The sequence below is a fragment of the Hyaena hyaena genome, unplaced genomic scaffold (assembly GCF_003009895.1).
Source record: "Hyaena hyaena isolate Hyena2069 unplaced genomic scaffold, ASM300989v1 scaffold_117, whole genome shotgun sequence".
Lineage (NCBI taxonomy): Eukaryota > Metazoa > Chordata > Mammalia > Carnivora > Hyaenidae > Hyaena > Hyaena hyaena.
This window is the reverse complement of record NW_024080749.1, coordinates 681,540-703,756: the sequence shown is the minus strand read 5'-3', so window position 1 is coordinate 703,756 and position 22,217 is coordinate 681,540. Positions and strand designations below refer to the sequence as shown.

Here is a 22,217-nt window from a genome sequence, read left to right as displayed (position 1 = left end):
CAGGCAACACAAAGTGTCCCTGAGAGGGCCCAAATGTCAGACTCCGACAAGACATCAAAGCAGCTATTATAAACATGTTCAAAGAATGAAAGGAAAAAAATTTAAAGTCAGGGGCACCTAGCTGGCTCAGTCAGTAGAGCAAACGACTCTTGCTCCCAGGGTTGTGGGTTCAAGTCCCACACTGGGTACAGAGATTACTTAAAAAACAAAATCTTAAAAAAAAAAGTAAAAGTCCAGCTCTGCGATTTTACAGGATCAGGAATACCTCCAAATTTGCCCATGCAGAGCTTGTGAGAAACCAAGACTCCCAAATAATCCCCAGACTGTTTCACCATTCCACACTGTTTTCTTTGATAAGTCATCTGGAGGAAGAGTCCACAGAATCTAAATTTGTGCCATTAATGGGGACTTCTCGGAAGTTTTCTATTTAGGAAAATGGCACAATAAAAATAAATGGTCCTGGGGCGCCTGGGCAGCTCAGTCCATTAAGCCCCATGTCACATCGGGCTCTGTGCTGACAGCATGAGGCCTGCTTGGGATTCTCTCTCCCTCTCTCTTTCTCAAAATAAACAAACATTTAAAAGCAAAACAAAAAAACCACAAATGGTCCTACTATTTCCAGGACTTCAGAACCGCAAAGAACATATGTATCTCAATCATCCAGGAGAGTGAGGTTACCTAAGTCCTCTCCCTGAAATTTTATTTCTCATGTCTGTGTTTTGAATTGAAAAGTAACACTGTAATAAAAAATCTTTTATCTGCAGATGATGACTGTATGATGACTGTATAGAAAATCCTAAAGAATCCATTAAAAAACTAATAGAACTAATAAGTAGTTCGGCAAGAGTTGCAAAATGGAATTTGAATATACAAAGATCAACTGCATTTCCATATACTAGCAATGAATAATCAGAAAATTAGGTTAAAGCAATTATGTTTACAATACTATCAGAAATAATACTTAGGATAAGATATAACAAGAAGTGTGAAATTTGTACTATGAAAACCATGAAACACTGTTTAAAGATATTAAAGGCCTAAATAAATAGAAAAACATTGGCTGTTTATGGACTGTAAGACTTACTACTGTTAAAAAGACAAAATTCTCCAAACTGATGCACAGATTCAACACAATCCTTATCAAAATCTCTACTGGCTTTGATATAGAATTTTTCAAGGTAAAATTTACATGGAAATTCAAAGTAGCTTCAAAACAGTCTTGAAAAAGAACAAAGTTGGAAGGTTCATACATCTCAATTCCAAAACTGGGTACAAAGCAACAGTGATCAAGACAGTGTAGTACTAGCAAAGGGACTGGAGTGGGGACGGGAGGGGGTGGAGATGTTAATGGGAGACACCACATGATGTGAAGACGCCCCAGAAGCAGCAGGAGTGCCAGTGGAGCAGGGTGGGGGTGAGAAGACAAGGGCAGGGCATTAAAGTCAAATCATTAGGGTCCTTTAATGCTGGGAAGAAACGTCATATGTGTTCCATTGTACACTGCATTCCAGTGTTTTAGAAAATTAGCTAACCGTGGGGGGCACCTATGTGGCTGGATTGGTTCAGCGTCAGACTTCAGCTCCGGTCATGATCTCACAGTTCGTGGGTTCGAGCCCCTGTCAGGCTCTGTGCTGACAGCTACAACTTGGAGCCTGGAGCCCGCTTCGGATTCTGTCTCTCTCTCTCTCTACCCCTCCCCCATTCGTGCTTGCGTTCTCTCTCAAAAATGAATATGAATAAATGGTAAAAAAAAATTAAAGAAAAAAAAGGAAAGAAAATTAGCTAACTGTATGCTCAAGGCAGTTATGAGGCGAGGCAATGGGAAAAGGTGGCTGAGGTGTGTGACAGGAAGCCGGCATAGGATTCCCAGCTCCCGACTGTCCAAGTGCCCAGCGGGTGACCGCAGGCGCTGTTCCTCCAGGCCTTCCCGACAACTGAAATCTTTCCCAGTTTCTGTGCTGGTGTTTCTGTAGCAGAATCCTAGAGAATAAAGTCCCGAATGAGAAGAGCTGCAGTGAAAGAAGGGAAAAGGGTTTGGGTGCCTTCAACGGAGACAGAAACACAAGAAGTGGCTGGTTAGCAGGTGGATGGCTGGTGGAGAGGAGATGAATGCAAGTCTTGAGAATAAGGAGTTGAAGATGCCTGTGAGTCATCCCAGTGTATAAACCGTGGTGGTTAAGAGGGATCAGAGCTGGAAGCACACATTTTGGAGCCATAATCAGATGGAAGATGAGAATGTAGGAAATCTCCGAGATCATGTTCAAGAACAGAAAACTTTGGAGGGAAACCAAAGCCAAGACTGAAGAGCAAAATCCTACTGGCAAGACCATGAAAGCAGAGCCTGGACTGGGCAGTACCATGAAAGCCCAAGGTCAGGAGAGCCATGAAGTGTTCAGGAGCGTCACACGCAGCCTATGTGCACCAGCCACATGCAATGGACACACTTAATTTCTCTAAAATGGTTTAGACAAACAAGGGAAAGTAACAAACCTTTGGCCAATTGCATCCTATTTGCTGAAGGGGCTGTGGAAAATCCAGAGAACTAGGAAAGCAGTCACGGGTACCCTCTCATGCTGCCTCATCTTAGAATGAGTATCACCTTTCAGAAAGCAAACCTGAACAATTAAATCTGTTCATTTCCTTCACAGCTTCTAGATTTCCAATCCACTTAGAGAAGGCCTCATCCATACCAGGGTTAAACTACCGGCCTCCTAGATTTTTTCCAGTATTTACCTAACTCTTGCATGTAGATCTTTTCATCATTATGGAGCTTATTTTTCCGTATTGTATAAGGGAGAAAACCAACTTCTTTCAGGCGAATTACCCGAACTGCTTATTAAATAAACCACACTTTCCTCGATGACAAAGTCATCTTTAACAATTAAGTTCTGCTCACGACTGGATCTGTTTCTAAACATTATTCTGCTCCTTGGATCGGTCTACTGCTTTGCCATACTTCCAAGTACAGTGATTTATACTAGTGATTCTCAACGGTGATACGTGGACCGATCGTAGCAGACTTGCTTAGAGTGTATTTAAATAGAAAACAGGTCTTCCCCATTCTTTCTTCCCTACCTATAAACTGAAAACTCTACTAGCAGACTCATTTTTAAACAACAACCATGTAAATTTTATGTGCGTTGATTGAGAACTACTATTTTAAATATCTATTAAGACTCATACTATGCATGTGTTTCAAAATTTTCTTATTGATTCTTACAGATTTAATCTTCTACACAAATTTTAAAGATTTAACATTTGTCTGGTGAAACAATTTGAAAATCAAAAGGAAAAATAACACATGAAAAAATATAAGAGAGCTCTTATGAGTTAAAAAAAAAAAAGTCAAGCAACACAGAGGAAAACAAAAGAAAAACTGCAAACAAAAGTGTAAAGGTAACTGCTGACCTTGAAAATAGCTGTGTTAAGGATCAAAGCCCAACTGGAGAGAGTTTAGGGAAGAACAGGAGGAGCCCTCTACAGAGGAATGGGGACCAGGACAGGGCAAGGCCAGCTCTTTTGTTTTAAAGATAAGAGACAGTTGTAACTTGTCTGCTTACTGATGGCTCTGACCCAGCAGAGGAAGAAAAAGCTCATGCAGACACGAGGGTGAGACACAGCACACGAGTGGAAGAGGCTGGCCTGACGGAGGAACAGGGACACAGATGCTTGCGGGTGGTACAGGAGCCAGTAGAAGATTCTTTTCTGAGTGTTTCTATTCTCTCAGAGTAATAGGAAGCAAAATTACTGGCTGAGAGGGACGAAGAAAGGAAGGTATTAGAAAATTAAGGAGAAAAGGACACTTGGTGGCTCAGTCAGTTAAGCATCTGATCTTGATTTCGGCTCAGGTCATGATCTCAAGGTCCGTGGGTTCGAGCCCCGTGTTAGGCTCTGCACTGACAGCACGGAGTCTGCTTGGGATTCTCTCTCTCTCTGTCCCTCTCCTCTCTCTCAAAATAAATAAACTTAAAAGAAAATTAAGCAGAAAGCAGTATCAAATAGTCATCTAGGAGAATAGGAAAATACACGGAGCAGCCAGCAGGCTCACCTGACAGTCCTAAGGCCCAGCTGAGATCTGAGCCCTGTCATAAAGGGAGACCCACCCAGCCAGCTGTGTGCCTCCCAGCCAAGTTCAGCTGGGGAAGCACAAACATGAATCAGGCAGAGAGCTGAACTAACCAAGGAAAAGGTTTTACCAGGAAGTACCAGAACAAAAGGTGGAGAAGGGGAGGAAGATAAGGGAATGAAGGCTATTTCCAAGGCAGTGTGGCTATAACGATTAATCAGACAGTTTTAAGTTGAGCAAAGAAAGATGGCCCATAAAGAGGGGAAGGGTTTGTGAAAAGGAGACGGGATGAGTGCAGTCAGGTCCTGGGTCAGGGGACAGAACTGCTGGAGTTGAGGACTAAGAGAGGGAGAAGATGGAGCCACAGGAGGTGATGGTCTGAGCTGACTTCTTGAAACTGATAGTGTAGAAGGCATACCATTACTGTTCATGGAGAAGACTAGGCTGTGACACTGGACAAAGGGATAGAAAAGGCAGAGTATGAGATCATTTAAGGACAGGAGGCCAAGAAATTCAACTGGAAAGATATTGAAACCAGTAGGAATCATGACAGAATAGAAGCAGAGTCATAGAAAGCTTGATGGTCAAGTATTTCAGGAGTAGGAGGCTAGATGACTGCAACAAGCGGGAACGGTGAGCAGTACAATCAAAAGACAAAGCTTGGAGGACATGCCACTATTATTTCAGAGGCAAACAACTGTGGTCAAGCAACCAGATTAGGCCCAAGATGGAGTCACTCCTGCTAAGCCCAAGCTCATAGTAAGCCTCAAGTCAGCAAACGAAAACTTAAGTTTTCGTGGAGAAAGGAAGACCTGGGTCAACCAATCAGCACTTGCCCTCTCAGTAAGTTACCTGAACTGGCTCCTAGGTGTCCCTTTGCTCCATATAAGAAAAGTAATGACAGAATAACTTCCTTATTTCTGCTCACTTTGATCTATAGAGACCTCACCTTTCACAGCTCTTTGGAGCTCCTTTCTATCTTCTAGATTGGATGCTGCCTGATGAATGAATTACTCTATCAGTAAATTGTGGAACATTTTCTCCTAACAACTGAAAACAAGATGATCTAAATCAATCACAGACGAAGCTGAAGAACATATACATCCACAGTATGGACGATGAGGCAGCCATTAAACACTAGTTATATGTACTTGGAATGGACCTGAAGGGACTTTCATGTACCTTGTTAATTCTTAAAGAAAGGCATATACAGGCCTGCGTGATAAGTTTTATGTCTGACAACAGTATGCACAAGCCAAGGTTTTAAGCAATTATTTCTAAATATTTAAATGAAGGTATGATGGGTCAAAGTATATTAATTTTCCACCATCAAGAATATAAAATTTTCTGGGGCGCCTGGGTGGCTCGGTCAGTTAAGCGTCCAACTTTGGCTCAGATCATGATCTCACGGTTCGTGGGTTCGAGCCCCGCGTCGGGCTCTGTGCTGACTGCCAGCTCAGAGCCTGGAGCCTGTTTCAGTCTGTGACTCCCTCTCTCTCTGATCCTCCCCTGTTCATGCTGTTTCTCTCTCTCTCTCTCTCTCTCTCACTCATTCTCTCTCAGAAATAAATAAAAAACATTAAAAAATTTTTTAAAGAATATAAAATTTTCCATCTTTATTATACTCCCAGAACTAATTAAAATAACAAGTTGACTCAAGTTTAACATTAAAATAAAATGACCCATCAAATATAATCTTTGTTTTTAGCAAATACAATCTTAAAATGCAAAATTGTATGATTAAAGCACCTGAAATATGGTTTTAAAACAGTCTATGTAAATGGTCCGTTGTGTTGTATCAAAAGAAGTTATTTACATCGTGCATCATTTTAGGAGTTAGTTATTTAAATCATCATAATGAACAAGTTTAAGCAAAATCCTTCCCTGTGTGGCTTCTACTACTTGAGAGGAAGAACACAGGACACTTGGAGAGGGTGGTGGTGGTGAAGGGGGTGGGGGGGAGGAGGAGGAGGAGGAGAGGAACAAGGGCAGATGGGACTTTGAGTAACTGTCAAAGCTGAGGACAGAAACTGGGGTTCTGAAAATAACTGCATCAAATAACGGAGATTAACACCCACCTACAAAATCACCCTCAAATAATACACTTAGGGGATGTATGAAATTCTGATGCTAAGATAAAATTCTGGGGCACCTGGGTGGCTCTGTCAGTTAAGCGTCCAACTCTTGATCTGGATTCAGGTCATGATCTCAGCACTAGTGTGATCAAGTCCTGCATCAGGCTCTGTACACACAGCACAGAGCCTGTGTGGGATTCTCTCTCTTCCTCTCTCTCTCTCTCTCTCTCTCTCTCTCAAAATAAATAATACGATAAAATAAACTTTTTAAAATATAAACTTTTTAAAGCTTTTTTTTTAATTGTTATTAAGGAATATTACCATAGTCATACAACCTCTATTAACTCCCCACTTTTCTTTAAATGCAAAAAAAAAAAAAAAAAAGCCACAAGTCATATGAAAACCTTCCACAGACAACACATGTTTTAGTAATAGGAACAAACCTGTAAATGCCTGTATTGTGGGGGCGGGGAAAACCAGGAAGTAGGCTGCCACAGGGATCTTGTTCCTACTAATATATTAAACGGTCCTGCCTGCTTGGATCCGGTTGCCTCCACCTACAGAGACTTCAAGAACCACAGGAGAGATCTAGCATGGTAGTATCTCAAACCATTAATCTCCACGAGCTGCAGGACTGAACAACGGAAATGGGAGTCTGACTCAGAATCCGAGACTTCTACAGTGTTCACAGGAGGGAAGCGTCCACTAACGCCTTTACGTGCCTCTGCTAATACAGCAGGTCTTTCTGCCCACTACCACCTCCCTCCACAATACCAGCTGAAAGCTTCAACTTCCAGAGCAGGGGCAGAAGCCCAACACTTAGAAATTCTCCTACCGGGGCGCCTGGGTGGCTCAGTCGGTTAAGCGTCTGACTTTGGCTCAGGTCATGATCTCGCGGTTCGTGGGTTCTAGCCCCATGTTGGGCTCTGTGCTGACAGCTAGCTCGGAGCCTGGAGCCTGTTTCAGATTCTGTAACTCCCTCTCTCTCTGACCCTCCCCTGCTCATGGTGTCTGTGTCTCTCTCAGAAAGAAATAAAACATAAAAAAAAATTTAAAAAAAAAAAAGAAAAAGAAATTCTCCTACCAATTCACTGGGAGCAGAGAGAACACCTCCAAGAAAGAGGAGAGGATGTGAGAAAATGCTCCAGGGGGGTATCTTGATTCTCCACAATTTACTTCTTGATTAATCTTCTTATTAATCTTGTCCAATACAATCTTATTTCCTCCTCTATTTTCTTTACAGCCTAGAACACCAAACATGCATCGACACTACAGAACTATCCTATGTGGGGAAAAAAAACAGCTTAGCATGTTATCGCTAATGTAGTATATAAATAAGCAGATTGTACACCAATGGATATCAAGGAATCTATATTTGCTAGCGTGAAATATGTCTAGAACTTCTCACCAAACTTCAAATAAATGGGAAGCAATCCGGAGTACCAATAACGCAAGCACTGTGCAGGGGGCCTCATCTCACGGAATCGTTACAAAAATCCAATTTCAAACAGACCATGCCCAAAGGCACTTACAACTAACAGAGGAAGTACAATTTTAACCTACACATTTGACACCTACCCAAGCTCTTGCATCTCTTGATTTCTGCTCAGGTCATGATAGAGGTTCCTGAGATCAAGCCCTAAGTGGGGCTCTGTGTGCTGTCTGCTTGGGATTCTCTCCATCCCAATCTCCCTCCTCCTCCTCCCCCTCCTTCTTCTTCTCCTTCTCTCTCTCTCTCTCTCAAAATAAACTTAAACAAATAATAATAATAAAAGGGGAGGGGGGAAAGAGTCCTTCACTACTTTAGAGACCCTCCTTTCCACAGAAGTCACATGTTCCATAAACCAAAAGAGTCCCTGAAAAAATTATCTAAATTACTTGTTTTGAAATAAGAAACTGGCGTAGAAAGAAAGGCAGTAAGAAAGAAGAAGGGCAGAAAGAAAGATTTCCTTCTCAGAACTAGGCTCTAATGAGTTGTAATAAGAAATGCAACCACCAACTAGGATTTGCTCTCAGGAAAAACCTTCTTTAGAGGCGGGACCCTGGCTCTGATGAGCATGCTCTGCTTCCCCACGCTAAAACTATAATAGAAATGATATGAAAAAATACATCTCTAGCTCAGGAGGATTTTTTTAGCAATTTTTTCTTGTCTATTTATTTAATATTTTATTGATTTTTGAGAGAGATAAAACACGTGCAGGGAAATGGCAGAGAGAAAGGAAGACACAGAATCCTAAGCAGGCTCCAGGCCCTGAGTTGTCAGTGCAGGCCCTGACACAGGGCTCGAACCCACGAACTGTGAGATCATGACCTGAGCCAAAGTTGGACACACTCAGACGCCCCTTAGGAGAATGGTTTTAAAACATTCACTGAATATATATGCTCTGCTGCCACAAAAAAAAAAAAAAAAAGGGAAAAAAAATTTAAAATTTTTTAAAAAGGTAGGCTAGCACTATAGGAATTTTTCCTAATTCTTAAAAGTATCAACATAACACTAAATTTCGGTAGGTTGCCTTTGTGCTGCATAATAGGTGGTTCTTGCTCTTCCTTTTACTGAAAGAAACACAAAGTATTTCTCCTAAAACCCCGAATATTAACACCATGCTTAACAACTTAGAAAATTTCAACTCTGGTCCCAGTTGTTACTGCTCTACAAAGAAGACTGTATGGCTGAAAACTCGAGGCCATTAATCCATGTGCTTCCTGAATACAACAAGTAAAAAAGTGAAGAAATTCCGTACCAGGAAATCTACTAAAAGCATTCTTAGAAGCTCAAGTCATATTATCATCTAAATTAGATTAACTTCCAAATTCACAGCTAGGAAATTTTATGAGGAAATAAGAGTTATGTCCTTTTCTTTTGAAGAAAACTGCTAAGCTTGTGTTTACTCTAACCACAGGAAATAAAATTCTGGCCCTGAAGACACTGGAAGGGAGGGGGGAGGGAGAAAGGAATGGGAGGAAAGGGGAAAAGGGAAGAAAGGGGGAGAGAGGCAGGAAAATTCAGCAAGTCTTCGCCATAAACACGCTTACATTAAAAATTAAGAAGCAGCTAAACAGAGCCAACTAACTTTATGTACTCTTCAGTTATTCACTGTAATTTTTTAAGGTTTTTAAATCCTTTTATTATAATAGTTGAAATAACAGTAGGGCTCAAATATTCTCTCTGAACCACAGGGAGAGTCCCCTGACTTCCATAACTCTGGCTCAGACACGTTTTTTTTTTAATCTACTTTTATCCGATCTTCCTTTTCTAATGTCCGAGCCAGATGTTTTTTAAAAAAAGAGAAGTGTTGAATCTTGAATGACTCAAATAAGAAACAGAAATTGGACACAGGAATTGATAATACCTTCTCAGGTCAATATAAAACAGGGGTTTTAAACACCCACATACACACAACACCCACGCAGACGGCAGCACCCGTGTACACAGCCGCACACACATACACAAGTGTACTAGACTCTGCCACCACTTACTGTGACACCCTGTCCAAGTCAGTAAGTTGTAATTTTCTCACCATTAATGTTGATGGGATCCAGATAAATCTATTTTAAGACTAAACTGTCCTGATGCCAAGGGCTCCCAAATCAATCCTGGAGTACTGACAACCATCAAACACTAAAGATGTAGGAGGTGCTCAATTCTATTTTTGTCTTCCATATAAGGTATGCTTCCCCCCTAGTGAAGGGGTGGGGGGTGTAGAGCAAGAGTTCCCCTGCTTTAAAAAAACAAAAAAACAAAAAAAAAGCAAAAGCACTCAACAAGCAGATCTCTAAGGTCCACTTGCAAAATTCTAATTTTTTCCGGTAAGATCAGACTGTTTCCATGGTGCACAAACGAATAGGTCCAAGAAGCGAGTAAGGAAAGCCTTAACTTCCTTCTCATCTTGAATCATGTGAACACACTATCTAAACAAGAGCAAAACTACTTTTTAACATTGTCTAAAGACAATATGCACAGTCTGTGAGAACGTGCCCGTGTCTGACAGGCTGGTCCAGCAAAGACGGACAGGCTCAATCCATCCTGGCTAAATTTCCTGCCAAGTAAAGAACTGCTTCAAACCAACCACCAACCAACACATACACATACACATACACATACACACACACACACATACACACACACACGAGCAAAATATGGTTTCATATATTCATCCTGACCTCTGGCATCTCTACCCATATAGCTAAAAGAACAAGAGTCAAATATTACCAGATGATACATTTATTTAAGCAGATAAACGTATAGAGCCTAAGGTCTACACAAAAAAACAGCTAAGTGATCTTTTTTACACATTAGAACATCCCTTTCCTCCTACTTAGGGTTGTCAGATTTAACAAATAAAAACAGAAGATAGCCAGTTAAATTTGAATTTCAGATAAACAATGAGCAAATTTCAGTGCAGACCCGTCCCATGCAGGATCTGGAACATACAGTAAAAATGTATTCGGGGGCACCTGGGTGGCTCAGTTGGCTGAGCGGCCGACTCCTGATTTCAGCTCAAGTCATGAGCTCACAGTTCATGGGTTCAAGCCCTGTTAGTACAGAGCTTGGAATTCCCTCTCCCTCCCTCACTTATGCTCACTCTCGCACTCTCTCTCTCATGAATAAAAAAATCTTTTTAAATTTTAATTATTCAATTTTTATCTGAAATTCAGGTTTAACTGGGTGCCTTCTGTTTCGTATGACAACCATACTCCCATCCCCAGTCGACCGCCAAGTATGACAATTAATTAGGATGACCAGCCACTCGGAGCTGCCCAGATTTTGGGGTTTCCTGGGACACAGGACTGTCAGTACTAAAACCAGTAACGTTCTGGGGCACGTGGCAGCTCAGTAAGTTAAGCATCCAACTCTTGATGTTGGGTCAGGTCGTCATCTCTGATCTTGAGGTTCATGAGATCAAGCCCCACATCAGGCTCTGTGCTGGCAGCTTGGGATTCTCTCTCTCCCTCTCACTCTGCTCCTCCCCAACTTGCATACAAGTGCACACTCTTTCAAAAATACATAAATTTTAGAAAACAAATAAAAAATATGGGGCCCCTGGGTGGCTGAGTAGGTTAAGGTCATGAGCTCATGGTTCATGATTTCAAGCCCTACACTGGGCTCTATGCTGGCATCTCACAGCCTGAAGCCTACTTCAGATTCTGTGTCTCCCTCTTCTCTGCCCCTCTCCTCTCTCTCAGAAATAAACATAAATAAATAAATAAATAAATAAATAAATAAATAAATAAAACCAGGAAAGTTTTAGGCAAACCTGGACAAGCTGGTCTCCCTACAATTAACCATCTCATGGAATGAGCAAATTATAGCTTGGATTCTACCACTAGTTAAGTTTGATCTTTTGTTTATAAAACAACTTTACTACACTTAATTTTCCCATGTGTGTCATCATTTACCTAGTTCACAGAATTTAAAGTGAGGATAAAATGGAATGCAGCAAGTAATAAATGACTCTGGAAAATGCAAAGGGATTATAAATGCTACTTATTAGTATAGGTGATTTGGGCACACAGCTCTGTTACTTCCGAGTTTCAGAGCAGGCCACTACTTGGTTGTACTTACATGCTTTATATGACCTACTGAAAGTACTATTACTTGCAAAACTGGTTTGTTGACATACAAAAAAATGTTCAGTAGACTTGCTCCTTTAAGAACGATGGCCGTAAGCTCTTGGTTTGAGGCCGATTCCTCCATTTATTCATTGTGTAATATGGAACAAGACCCTGAACATTCCAGAGCCTCAGCTTCAGTGTAAAACTGGGGTGACATTAAGAAATACCTCACAAAACTCCCTTCAGGAATAAGGAAAGCAGGTGAAAGCCTTCTCCCATAAACTACAAAATACAATGCATGTTTGAGTAGCACTTTAAATTCATTTATACCAAACTGTATACCAACATTTTTCTTTTAGCTAATTTCTTATACTCCCGCTGATTCTGATACTGAAGCCAATGGCAAGTATCCACGTACTGAGAGCCTAGGCCATGAAGCCAAACAGATGGAGTTTGACTTAGTTCTCCTATTTATTAAACATCACCCTAAGTAAATTACTTTCCTAAGGCTCAGTTTCCTCACCCGCAAAATGTAAAGAACAGTATCTATATCAAAAGACTGCAATGAGGACTACCCAGTTAACATAGTAAAGGATGAGGTGCTTGCCTCATGATAAACACTCAGACCTCAGCTTTGGGGAATCATTATCGATTCATGTTTCATGCATTTAAAATTCTAAAGGTTAGAAGTAGCTGAAATCCTATGTCTATTCATAAAATTCCTTATAAAATAATAAGTAAAAAGAATAATGATACTTAACACACATTAAAAATTTTTAAATAATAATAGCAAAAAATAATAAAATGACGGTCACATGTTGAAATGGTAATATCACTCTAATTAGTGCTAAACTTCATAAAATACAGAGGCTCCTGAGTTCAAACTCCCACAGAAACTTAAATGAAATTCAAACTGAGAAAAGGAAAATCAGTAATATTGGTGAATAACATGGCTTCATATTCCAATGGGTTTGTACTGAATTAAAATTAGCAGGAAAGCTACCTTCTCCTAACTTTCATTATTTTACAATCACAAAATGGGAAGAATTAAATTTTTTTTCTCCTGGACAGTTTATACATACTTAATACATTTTATGCCTAAGAGAAATATTTTATAATTAAAAAACCTTTTACCAGTTGCCAGTGGTAGGAGGTGCTACTGCCTTCAAGGTATGCGCCTTTGTTTCAATTACCTGTCAAAACATACAGAGACAAAAGTTATACTTGTGGTCTGGTTAATCGGGGCCAAATATCAGCCTTTTCCTAGAGACAGTTTTACTTCCAAAAACTCACAGAAAATTTTGTGGGTTTTTCCTGAAAACACCATCTCTCACACTAGCAAATGACATTTTATCACACAATCTTTCACCAGAAAAAGCATATGATTTATTACTCCACACATAGAATCGCCAAAATCCAAAACACTAACATCACCAAACATTGGCAATACAGTGCAAGAGGAACTCACTCAATGGTGGCAGGAATGCAAACCGTACAGCCAGTCTGGAAGACAAGTATGGCAGCTTTTTACAAATCTAAACATATTCTTTACAATGTGATCCAGCAACTGAGCCTCCCTGATCTTTATCCAAATGAGTTGAAAGCTTAGGTCTCAAGGGGGGAAGGAGGGAAACTAAATACAAATACTTATAGCAGCTTTATTCATAATTGCCACAACTTGTAAGTGACCACGACTTCCTTCAGTAGGTGAATGTATAAACTGTGGTACATCCAGACAATGGAATATTACTTGGCACTAAAAAGAAATAAGCTATCAAACATGGAGGAAATTTAAATGCATATTACTGAGTGAATGAAGTCAATCTCAACAAGCCACATACTATATAATTCAAAATCTATGACATTCTGGGAAAGGAAGAGCTACTGGGACAGGAAAAGGTTGCCAGGAGTCAAGGAGGAAGGTGGCATGAAGGGGCAGAGCGCAGAGATTTTAGGGTGGCAGAACCACCCTGTATGCTCTAATGATGCACACAGGTCATTACATATTTGTCAGAACACCGTGAAATGTGTAACACCAAGCATGAGCCCTCATGTAAAATAAAGTCTTTTGAGTGTTAATGATTTATCAGTCTAGGATCACGGAGTATAATAAATGTACTACTCTGGTGTAGGGTTACTGATCATGGGGAAGGCTGTGTATATGTGAGGGCTGGGGGCTTAGAGGAAAATCTCTGAACCCTTTGATCAATTTTGCAGTAAATCTGAAACTGCTCTAAAAAATAGTCTATTTTTTTTTAACAACTACAACAACAAAAAACATACATCCAAAAAAATTTTTTTTTTTTTTTATGTTTTATTTATTTCTAGGAGAGAGAGAGAGACAGCGTGAGCAGGGGAGGGTCAGAGAGAGAGGGAGTCACAGACTGAAACAGGCTCCAGGCTCTGAGCTGGCAGTCAGCACAGAGCCCGACGCGGGGCTCGAACCCACGAACCGCGAGATCATGACCTAAGCGAAAGTCGGACGCTTAACCGACTAAGCCACCCAGGCGCCCCACATCCAAAAATTTTAAGATGCATATTGTTTATGCTCTCATGATGATAATGGTGAAGAAAAATAATTACTAAGATTTATAAACAGTATTTCACTGTGTATATAACACTTTCATCCATTATCTCAGTGATTTGTTCAATTGCGTGAAGCAGATAGGTTTGCAATCATTATAGTCACTAAAGAAATATTTTAGGGGCACCTGGGTGGCTCAGTCAGTTAAGCGTCTGATTTCAAGTAAGGTCATGGTCTCATGGTTCATGAGTTCAAGCCCCCATCAGGCTCTATGCTGACAGCTCAGAGCCTGGAGACTGCTTTGGATTCTGTGTCTCCCTCTCTCTCTGCCCTCCCCTGCTTGCACTCTCTGTCTATGAAAAATGAATAAATGTAAAAAAAATTTTTTTTAGAAAAAGTAAATATTTTAACATCAGCCCAAACTAAGAGCCTGTAAGAAGAGCTGTTTATTAATTTCTTCATTCTCTATAAGGCAGTCAGATATACTAAAAAAAAAAGTAACAAGCCTTAAAACCAGATATTCCTGGGTCCAAAATCCCCACTCTGTTCCTCATTAACTATGACTCCAGAGAAATTCATGTTTATTCTTCCATCTATCCATCCAAGGCTGGGGGTGGGGGGTGGGGGGAGGGTATCCTATAAATTTCCCCCGCTATTTTTTGTGCCAGTTTCTTCATATGTGAAGATGAAGAAACTGTAAATATGTAAATAATTCATAATATTTGGGTTTCTATAAATAAAAGACAACTCAGCAGAAAAAATAGGCTATATATATCCATGAAAAAAAACCTAAACGCCATTAAGTATGGAATAGTCAGCCTCACTAGTTATCAAAGAAACACAAATAAAAACATTATCACTTCCTCCACTGAATTTTTTTAATTAAAAAAAAAACCAACATCACAAGCCTTGGCAAGGATGCAGGAAACGAGACTGCCCTTGGCTCTGCTGGGGGAGGTGCAGCCACCGTGGAGAGCAGCCTGACAGCACCCAGCAAAAGCTGAAAAAGTAAATTGCTACAACCGAGCAAATCCCTTCTAAAAAAATTTGCCCTGGAGAAATTCTGGCACATGTGCATACTTACTTTACCCTGTTTTGTTGTGTTAATTAAATAGTCTACCATGACAGGTCGCAGTATTTAACTGGCCCTTAAGAAATGCTGAATCTCCTCAACAAATATTTAGTGAATGCCTACTTGGCCCATACCTAATGCTTCCCATTCTGGAAATGTGCCCACGGTACTCAGAGAAGTGCCACTCCTGTGGCAGAGACAGGAACGACAAATAGTACAGACATGGCAAACACTCCCGGTAAGTCCACAGGCTGTATTAAAAATACAGACAAATGCAGTCCTCTGTCCAGGAGGGGGAAAGGTCAAGGAAGGCTGGCTAAGAACTGAGCTGATCCACATATCGTTGGCAAAGGAGACGAGAGAGGAAACCACAAGCAGTAAGAACAGCATCTGCGGAGGTATTCACGGGCTCCTAAGTACCTGTAAGCAGGCTGATTAATGACCCCACAGCTATCAGGCCCTAAGCTCTGGCACCTGTCAGTGTTACCTTATTTAGGAAAAGCGGCTTTGCAGGTGTGATTAAATTAAGGGTCTGGCGAAGAGGGGGCAGCCTGGGATTACCAGCCGAGCCCTAAAGTGCCATCACAAGTGTCCTCAGCAGAGAGGCAGTAGGAGGTCGGACAGAGAAGGCAATGTGAAGACGAGCAGAGATGGAAAGGGCTGGCCTGGAAGGCAGGGAGATGCCACTGAGTGCACATGCACAGAGGAGCCAAGGGCAGATCTTCTCAGGAGAGGACTCCCGCCGTGCTGCCCCCTCCGTTTCAGCCCAGTAAACTTCTGGCCTCTTAACTGTAGGAGAATAAACCTGTGATCTAGGAAACAAAGGCCGCATCTCAGGGGCACCGCCCTGTGCGCCATGCTAAGTGGTTTAGATAGTATCCAAATCTCTGAAGAGCCGTCCAGATTTTTACCCAGAACAGCATGTCAGATTGCTTTCGTAATGTTAAAGCTGGTGCCACTGTGGAGAATTTACTGAAGAGGGGGTGGAGGGGAGGAAACAACTAGAAACAGAAAGATCAGAATCAAAAATCTGGAGAGAATATGAAGTTCTGGGTCACCAGATATTTGACCAAAAAACCCATCGCGACGAAAGACAGATGAAAACTGAAGGGGTGGGGGGAGGGAAGAACAGGACTCAAAACAGACGATGTAGGAAACAGGAAATACTTTAAAGATGTGCAACTAATCTTTCAAAAAGGTATGAAAGACTATTCCATTGATGAAACAAGAACAGGGCAGCATATAGGATGAAAAATAAGAAAAAGCGCTTATGAAGAACAGCACCTGAAATTAATTTAAAAGTCAACAGAGGGGCACCTGGGTGGCTTAGTCAGTTGAGGGTTGAGCGTTCAGTTATTTCGGCTCAGGCCATAATCTCATGTTTCATGAGTTCGGCCCCGCGCGGGGCTCTGTGCTGACGGCACAGGGCCTGCTTCAGATTCTCTCTCTCTCCCCTCCTCGGCCCCTCACTTGTTCATATTCTTTCTCAAGATAAATAAACTTAAAAAAAAAAAAAAAGTCAGCAGATATATTAGAAAAAAGGTTGAGAAAATTTTCAAAGAAAGGAAAACAAAACCAAAGTAGAAAACGGGTGTCAAAAAAGATTTTTAAAAATAAAGGTGAAGTCAGGGCACAAAGGTACAAGAGCACCTGGCTCTGGGGCTCCCGAACAGTCCAGGCCTGGCCCCTCGCCACCGACAAGATCCAAAGGCCGAGGGACAGGGACAGGTGAAATAAAAAAGGAATCTATTGCAGCGAGGCCAACACTGCGAAGGCAGTGAACCAATGCTTCAGAGATGGTCTCCAAAGGGCTAAAAACCCTCTAGGTTTACACAAGGGAAACGCGGGACAGAGGTCGGGGGTACGCGCAGTAACGGCAGGTGGACTGCGGTCTTGGGATCACCATGCAGGCTCTGGCGGCTCCGGACAGTGCTTATCGCTTGAGGGGGCAGTTGTGGTTCCCGTTACCAGAGGCCCTGTGCAGGGTCTTTCACTTGGATTACGAGATAAGCTGCAAAGAAAAACTTAATGAGAAACTTTGAGGTCAAAATGGAGGTAAAGTCCTCTGTCAAGGTGTCAAATTAATCCAAAAGACCAATTCCACTAAAAGGACTTCTAGAACAAAAGAGCAGAGAATGAAGAGGCAGCAATTACTGAAGCGCCGTGCAGTATGATACCGCAGAGTTGATGGCCACTAGGCTTCAGGTCGACAGGGCCTGCTCAGTGTTGAGCAGATGAATGGAGGGGGGGGGGGGGGGACAAGGGGGAGACAGAAAAAAATACCTGACCTCTAGACACAGTCTTGTGAATTCTCAAAGCACCAGGTTTAAGACTATCCTAGGGGTGTCTGGGTGGCTCAGTTAAGTCTCCAGCTCCTGACTTCGGCTGGGGCCATGATTTCCCAGTGGTGGGACTGAGCCCCACAGTCAGGCTCTGCACCAGATGTTCGGCCTCCTCTCCCTCTCTCTCTCTGACCCTTCCCTGCTCATGCACACACACTCTCTCAAAATAAATAAACTTAATATATACGTATCCTAAAATCTTCCAAAATCCCAAAAACCAGGTCACCTACAAACAAGGTTAATTGTAGAACTGACCAACTAATAAGGCTACTTTAGAGAGCAAAAGCAGGTGCTAGAAGATGAGACCATTTGAAAGTGTTCCTGACAAACCAGGAAGTACAGTCACCCTTCCTATAAGGGAATGAGAATCATACTGGCATCAGAGGTCTTCCCAACACTGGAAGCTATAAGGCTGTCAACAATGCCTTCAAAGTTCTGAGGGAAATGAATTTTAATCTGGAATTGTACTCCTAGCTAAATTCCTGATCAACTGCATTTAGAATAATGAAATTTTCAAACAGGCAAGGACTTTAGAAACTTACCGTCTGCAAACATACTCTGCTAAGAAATTACTTTAAAAAGTCCTCTATCATGTGCATATACTATATCGATGGTAGTTTTTTTAATGTGTTATCCATTTTCTTGAGAAAAAGAGAGAAAGCGCTAGTTGGGGAGAGGCAGAGAGAGAGGGAGACACAGAAATAGAAAAAGGCTCCAGGCTCTGAGCTGTCAGCACAGAGCCTTATGTGGGGCTTGAACCGACAAACCGTGAGATCATGACCTGAGCTGAAGTTGGACACTTAACTGACTGAGCCACACAGATGCCTATTGATAGTAGTTTTAAAGACAATTTTATTAAAGCTAGAATTGACCTACAGTTTTGCACTGTTTTACAAGGGCTACATCCCACAGGTTAAGGGCTAGTCTCACAAGAGTATTACCCACTTGCTCATCATGAGTCACCAGCTGGTTATAAATCAGTGATCCACAATCCCCTCCTTAGGTTCAATAAGAACGGCTCACAGAACTCAGGAACACCTATTACTTAAGTTTAGTGGATTATTATAAGGAATACAGTTCAAGAGCAGCCAAAAGGAAGAGATGCATATAGTAGAGTATTGGGGGGGGAGGGGTGGAAGAGACACAGGAAACTTCCAAACCCTCTCTAGATGCGCCACCTTCCCAGCACCCATCCAACATGGAAGCGTGATGATTTCATTGTTCAAAAGGGTTTGGCTCTCCAGCCCCCTCACTCCTCCTCAGAGGTCAGTGGGTGGGTCTACAGGTTTAAACCCTCCAATCACTGGGTATTTGAGGGGACCAGCTCCATCCTGAGGCTACCTAGAGACCTCCACGCCCTAAGTCATTTTGTTAGCATAAAACCAGGTGTGATCAAAGGGAGTGTTTATGAATAACAAAAGATTCCTATCATTCAGAAATTTTCAGGAGTCTCAGGAGCAGAGTGCCAGTAGTGGGGAGGAAGACGGAACATAGTTTTTTATATTTATTACATGGCAGCATTCTGTTAATCATTCTCTAGACTAGCAGCTTGTTTTTATTTTTTCTTAAGTTTACTTATTTTTCAACACAGAGAGAGGGAGAGAGAGAATCCCAAGGAGGCTCTGCACTTTTAGCATGGAGCCCAATGTAAGGCTCGATCTCACAAACCGTGAGACCATGACCTAAGCTGAAATCAAGAGTCGGACACTAAGGGACTGAGCCACCCAGCGCCCCTGTATTAGCAGTTTAAGTGGGATGTAAAGGTTCAATAGTGTCAGTACACGTTACCGAAAAAAAAAAAAAAATCTTCCATTAGGTACAACTCCTTGGAGCTCCCCCTACTTGCTAGATGGGGTGCTGCCTGATTTGGGAACCATTTAATAAAACAAATTAGATCTTCGACTCATTGGTTGAACTTTCTTCTTTAACAACAATAACAAATAAAATGGAACAACTGCAACAACATACTATAATAAAAGTTATGTTAACTCTACTGTAATTAAAATTAAAAACTTAATTGTCAAAAGCTATGTGAACGTCATCTTTCTCAAAACATCTCACTATACTGCACTCCCCCTTCTTGGGAGGCTGCAAGAGGACAGAATGCCTAAGGGATGAGATGAAGAGGGGGGTGGAAGAGATGCAGCCTCGGGCTCCGCTGCCCTTCTGAGGACAGGTCGGGTGGGGGGGGCATCCCATGGTTGACTGAGGGTAACAACAACTGTGGGCAGCAAAACTGCAGATAAGGGGGCACGACTATACATTGCATTAAATAAAACACACGTATTAAAGTTACTTGCTTCTTGGGGCACTTGGGTGGCTCAGTCGGTTAAGCGTCCGACTTCAGCTCAGGTCATGATCTCACGGGTTCATGGTTCATGGGTTCAAGCCCCACGTCGGGCTCTGTGCTGACAGCTGGCTCAGAGCCTGGAAACTGTCTTCGGATTCTGTGTCTCCCTCTCTCTCTGATCCTTCCCTCCTCACACTGTCTCGGTCTCTCTCAAAAATAAATAAAAAACATTAAAGTTACTTGCTTCTTTTTACTTTATTTAATATGCCCACTAGAAAGTCAAAGTTATGTGTACAGCTCATATTTGTGGCTCTCATTGCGTTTCTTTTACCCAGCACTGTAGCTTAGCTGGTGCAACGATGAAAAAAAGAAATGAGGAGCACGAATACTGGAAAAGGAGAACAGAATCTTCACTGTTTGTAGATAACTGCCTGTCTGACAAGAAAATCCAAAAGAATCATCTGAAAACTATGCAGACAGAATGCACTCAGATATCTAGGTAATGGGTAAATAATAAAAATCTGTAGTTTTTCCATATACTTGTAGTAACGAGGTAGAAAATAAAAAGGGTGGAAGTACCCACTAGCTCAGTCGGTACGGCATCCAACTCTTGACCTTGGAGTCATGAGCTTGAGCCCCATGTTGGGGATAGAGTTTACTTAAAAAAAGATCATGAAAAGAGAAAAGATCTTAGTCACAATAATAGAACAATTTTAAAATACTTTGGGTCGCCTGAGTGGCTCAGTCAGTTGAGCATCCAACTTCAGCTCAGGTCATGATCTCGCAGTTCATGGGTTCGAGCCCCGCGTCAGGCTCTGTGCTGACAGCTCAGAGCCTGCAGCCTGCTTCTAATTCTGTCTCCCTCTCTCTCTGACCCTCCCTTGCTCACGCTGTCTCTATTCTCTCTCAAAAATAAATAAAACATTAAAATTTTTTTAAATAAAATACTTCATGCACACATCTTATTTAAACATATGTGTGTATGCATGTGCACATGTATAAAATGCTACTGACAGACACTAAATTCAAAACCAGACCAGTGAGTTCCTGGGTAGAAAAGATCATTATGATTCGGCCAAAATTAACCTACCCACCAAATGCGATCCCATTCAAAATCCTGGTGGGAACTTTGTTACCTGTTTGTTTTGTATGTATGATTACTTGGTATTAGTTCCAAAGTCTATCCAGAAGAAAAACACTTTAAGATTTGCTAATAAAACTTGAGAACAAGAATACTTAGTGCATACTTGCCCTGTTAGATGTCAAAATGAACAATAACTCTTCTGGTACAGAATTTTAAAACCATAAACAGTCATTGAATTTTGATATTTGACAATGGTAGCATTTCAGATCAGTGATTAGAAGATGATTCAATAGTTCATAGCAGCACTCTCCACAATAGCTAAAACATGGAAAGAGCCTAAGTGTCCATCAACAGATGAATGGATCAAGAAGATGTGGTTTAATCTATACCATGGAATACTACATGGCAATGAGAAAGAATGAAATCTGGCCATGTGTAGCAACGTGGATGGACCTTGAGGGTGTTATGCTGAGCGAAATAAGTCAGGCAGAGAAGGACAGATACCATATGTTTGCACGTATAGGAGGATTAGGAGGAACTTGACGGAGGACCAAGGGGGAGAAGAAGGGCGGAAATGGTGGGGGAAAGGGAGAGAGGCAAACCATGAGAGACTCTTGAATGCTGACAAAAACTGAGGACTGATGGATGTGGGGGGCAGGGGGTGATGGGCATGGAGGAGGGCACTTGTGGGGATGAGCACTGAGTGTTATGTGGAAACTAATTTGACAATAAACTATTTGTAAAAAAAAAAAGAAGATGATTCAATAAATTAAGTAGCATTAAAGAAAACTCAGAACTGAGCCATTGGCCAGATTTAAGGCCTAGAAAGATGAGGAACAGATCCATGAAGCCAACAATCAGCCTGGCAATCCCTCTCCTCCACGGCTCCCAGACCCCAAAAAGGAGTTGTTCCTAAGTCTTTTTTCTGAGTACGGAATCATCTCCAGCGCTATCATGGCAGCCTGCACAGCGCACAGCTCCTGGCCTGCGACTTCTGGGGAGAGAAGCACTCGTTCTGTCTGCACTACATGATGCCACTCCGCGCCCACCTCCACGCCAGCGAGCCATGGCAAACGTGACATCCACAGCCTATGACCTAGGAGGCCTGTATCGAACATACGGACATGGTGATCCAATAATATTCTCTCCAGAACGGAGTAGAATTAAAAGAATTTGCGAGAATTCAGAGGCACTGAAAGGACTGCTAAAGT

The 22,217-nt window shown here is 41.7% G+C and overlaps 1 protein-coding gene across 1 annotated transcript in view; it reads right to left on the bottom strand.

The window, feature by feature from the left end:
- ACSL3 (acyl-CoA synthetase long chain family member 3) overlaps positions 1–22,217 on the bottom strand; it is a 71,968-nt gene that overhangs the window by 35,947 nt on the left and 13,804 nt on the right. The window contains exon 2 of the mRNA XM_039236841.1: positions 12,829–12,887. The gene's annotated coding sequence lies outside the window, so the exon portion shown is untranslated. The remainder of the gene's footprint in view (positions 1–12,828; positions 12,888–22,217) is intronic.